At 40.4% G+C, this 4483-nt stretch overlaps 1 protein-coding gene across 1 annotated transcript in view; it reads left to right on the forward strand.

Annotated features, from left to right (window-relative positions):
• Nucleotides 1-1407: 1407 nt before the first annotated feature.
• LOC118477200 (chitin deacetylase 7-like) overlaps nt 1408-4483 on the forward strand; it is a gene marked incomplete at its 3' end in the record, with an annotated part of 6500 nt that continues 3424 nt past the window's right edge. The window contains 1 exon segment of the mRNA XM_035972903.1: nt 1408-1651.

Below are 4483 nucleotides of genomic sequence, written 5' to 3' on the forward strand. Positions count from 1 at the left end.
ACAAACATAATACACGTACACGCGAGCACCGAGACACTACGACAGACAGACAGACGGAACACCATACCTGCGCTTGTTAACAATGTCATCACAGACTTAAGCACTTGTTTAGTAATGTATCAATAGGGGCCTTACAGCTACGGAGCCTACCTGCCGCTATCTTTATATGTGAGGCAGCGTGGTAAAATCAGGCGTTCGTCAAAATAATGAAAGTCAAGAAACTGGCATTTTTTCGCAAGTGTGGGAATTTTTAATGCATTTTTTTGGCTCAACACCTTTCACATCCATTAAAAAACACATTACTGTCTTGATTTTACTGAAAAACGTTGATTAAAGGCATAAAATATGTAAATTTTCAGTTACAACGGACTCTCAAGCTAAGGAAATAACACAACTTCCGCGGCCATATTCTCGCTAAATTTTCCTTTGAATCCAGGTGACCTCCACCTCCTTCATCGCCAATATCTTGACTTGTATCCAAGATAAATGGATATTGTTTCCATCAAAAGCAAGGCAAATGAACAGGCTTCAAGATGATACTAATGACTCAATATGCCCCAAAATTGACGAGCGCCTGACTCCACCACGTCGTAACACATATTTACATAGACATCGCGTGTCTCCCATTCAGGCCTCACGCATCTGAAGGAAAAGCTCGCTGTGGCATGCCAAGTTACGTTTACATTGTTAAATATTGTCGATTTTACAAGAGCATAAATTGCTGCAGTATCTTGAAAATGTGCTTAATTTTATTGTTAGCAGTGCGCGCATATCGTTTTGATTTGTTTTTATAACCCAGCGAAGGTTATTATAGTTTGGCTGATTTAATATCGTTTGCAAGCTGTTCTAAGCCCAGAAAGTGTACATATTCAAGAGAGATAGAGGGAAAACTGTTTTAACCTTTTCAACTTTACCGCATTATAATGTAGCTTTTCTTACTTTTTTCAACAGTTAATAGAGTTTGAATTTCAACATAAGATTCCCAAGAACATGCCACCGATATCCCAGCTAAAAGTTCGAAAACTGTGGAGCTTGGTACTTTTGAATTTGAACAGCCACCCATCTTTATAGGCTCCTCGAGTAAGTTGCTCTATGTCTACCATTTCCTCGCTTGCCTTCGATTTTGCCAGTGCCAGTTAGAACTAAACGTTCAAAACCCGTGTGTCTTTTCACGCGTCCCAGAAACTGAGCGGATAAAAAGGTAAAAATTAAGAAATGCGGACAGAGTCAACTTAGTAAACAATGGTTAGTTTTGGGTAGCCTTCAGTTGCTGCCCCAGGCGTCTAAGGGCACGGGGGAAAGGGGGGGGGGGGAGGGTACAGGGGCAGACTATTGGACACTGAGGAGAGAAATGAGGAGGTTGTAGAGATTATGGAAGTGGTGGGGGTGATGGGGACTACGCGCAACCTTTGATGAAGTCACAGCTAATATTAATGGGGGGGGAGGAGGGGGATACTAACGGACCTTGCGATCGGTGTGTGATGAATATTGATGGTCGATCGCGGCGGCCCATGAAAAACGAATCGTAGTGTAGGCCTAGATTGTAAGATTAAGAGTGCACTGGCCACACGACCGACGCATGTGGACACTTGTTTTGAGATGCTTGCTACTGATTTTTGTTTTGAATGAACTCAACTCACTAAACACAAAGGTTAGTTGTTGTTTTTTTTCAATTTTAAGACGGTATTATACGCTTTTTAAAACGTATTGTCTCTCATTGTTTCGAGGGTACTATAGCTAATCATTTTTAAATATTGTTTTTATGTCGGTACGTGTTTCATTCTTTCTCCTACGTAGGCCTATAGCTAATTGTTAGTTTTCATCATTGTCTTCGACGTTTCAGTATAATATTTTTTCTTTTTTTTTTTTTTGGGGGGGGGGAGGTTGGTTTGTGTTTTTTTAATCAGCGAATGCTGAAAGCCAGACATGGTTTAGACAGTTGATGTTCTAGCCTTCACACAGGTCCAGATCAGGATTCGTTGTTTTATGGTCAGAGTCAGAGGATAACTAGTTAAATTTGACTGTCATACCAAAGTCTCACAGGACGCCTCAGTTCCCAATAGGTATGCTTTTGTCAGAAAATATGTTTTAATTAATATAGAATTTATTGGTACGGGCTATGGGTTTTGAAGTCAGTTTGGAAATCACCCTGCACCCAAATCCACATTCTATACTGATTGATAGATGCCTTGAAAGACAGTCCCTAAATGCTTTAAAAAACACATCTCAGCAACACTGTTCATCTTCATTTTTGCAGGACTGCCTACCATTACAAATTTAGCGGAATTGTCACGATTTTTCTTCTCAGTTTTACGAAAATACGATCGTAGCACCCTTGATTCTGATTTTTCAAAATGTATGTGCCGTTCGGCAACCTAACCCAGTCCCTCCCTCTTGTATTATATGGAAGAGAAAAAAACCCAATCCGTCCCCGACATTCTATCGTCAACACAACACGTGTGCACAGACAGAACCCTTGCAGACGCTTATTGTCACTTCGCCCCTTGGAAAAGTATAATTTCGCCAATGCCAGGATTTGGTCTTACGCATAGCGAACTGCAAACATTAGCTTGACAAGTCGTTGTAATTATGCCCTGCTTCTGCGTAATGCGATACGACGCAAGCCAGTACAGAATGTGAAAAACAAACAAGGGATTACAATTTGAAGTTTGAAACTGCATTCTGTTTACTATGACGTGCGGCAGAGTGAAGCGAGCTGTGTTACACAATCAGGATCAGAAAAAGACATTTTCAGTTGTTCCGTCTGTTTCTTTTACTTTGCTTTTCTTTTTAAAAACCCCCACCTAAACTCAGAATCAAAGGTGCTAGCCAATAACTACCCTTCCCTACCCCCCCCCCCCAACTGCCTTTTGCCCACCTAACGGATCGTACACACTAAACATCCGTGTTTGTGTGGTATCTGGGCCCCTTTCTGTGTTCCCACCAACTGTTCATGTTCATGCAGCAGTGCGTGTGTTGAGGTTTATGGCAGCTGTAAAAATTCTTCTGCCTGTTGTGACACTTCACATCTTTGGTTACCATTTAATGTTAAGAAAATACAGACAGCTAATTTGGTCCTGTTATGATATAGTGCAGTAGATGCGTTCAACGCCATACTAACAAATCCGCCTCGAAGTCGATGTATACTAGACATAATATTCTAGTACCATCCACTGGGTTTTTGTGCAAGCTTCATGTTAGATTCTTTTTCCTGCCTTCCAAACATCATACTGATCCTTCCAGTAGACATACAGCAACAGGTTTCTCTTTTTGAACATCTCTCTAAAGTCGTCTGGGACAATTCTTCCCCTTTTCTTTGATACTCTCTATAAAGGCCTCTGAGGCTTTGAAAGTATTTATCAAGACAAATTTTGCGTGTACTCTGTCTGTAGTAACGGGAAAGCAGTTTCGTCAACTTTGTCGAAGAATCGCTAAGCGCAAAACTGCGGATCCTCTTCTGCTCTCTGGTAATTTGACAATTGAGAAGTTCCCATCCCCAAGTCAAGAAAACTGACTTTGCAACAGTCACGAATAACCACTGTGTGAGGGCAGATGTATACAAACTCATTGTTTTGCATATATAAGTAGAATGTATGAGATTTGTTTCAAATTTAGGTGTAGAGCTGGAGAGTTGAAGTTGAATGTTTATTGAAGAGAACATTTTCGGGGCGAATATGTTTATGAGTTGCTTTTTTTCGGGTGAAGAATCATCTTCCCGGCACTGATTAACTAATCAATGATTATCAATGAATCAAGAATGGTACATTTCAGACTCAGCAAGGGGTGCACACTTTTTTTTAAATTTAAGAAACGCGAAAAGTCGTGATAAAACTGTTTTTCAATAGTTGTACCGAATGGTAAATAAGCGCGCCTTAGCTGTCAATCATAGACTTTTATAAAGATTTATTCGTCAGTACTCTTTGCCACAATTTACAGACTTGGTCGGGTCAGTATTAACATAACATATTATTATTCTTTAATACCATCTTGCCCTTTCTCAACTACATTACTAAACCTAGTGATAGATTACGCAAACTGCATTCACGAAATATTCTGGCTATCGATAGGGTTCGATCTGAGTCGAAGTTAGCAAAGGTGGCACATTGTTTTGATGTTACCCTCCTGTCTGTTTTGACATAGAAGGCTACAGTCATGCGGGTAGCGTCGCCTACGCGACTGGTGAACACCTCAACAGGCCACTGAATCTGTGTGATTCAACCGCCCATTCGCCACCGGGTTGCAAAACTGGCACTTGGACTTGGGCGGTTGAATCACGTGGAAATTGAGGACTGGTGTGATACATGTATATATATATATAAGCGATTGATTTACTGAAGGATTGAAACTCTTTGCAGTAATCTTTCAAATTCGTGTTTTAACATAAGTTGTATCAAAGGTTGTGCCACAAAAAGGGAACAAAAAGTGATTTTCGAAAATGTTGTCACTTAGGCGGTTAAATCACACTGATATATAAATATTATAT

The sequence above is a fragment of the Aplysia californica genome, unplaced genomic scaffold (assembly GCF_000002075.1).
Source record: "Aplysia californica isolate F4 #8 unplaced genomic scaffold, AplCal3.0 scaffold00897, whole genome shotgun sequence".
Lineage (NCBI taxonomy): Eukaryota > Metazoa > Mollusca > Gastropoda > Aplysiida > Aplysiidae > Aplysia > Aplysia californica.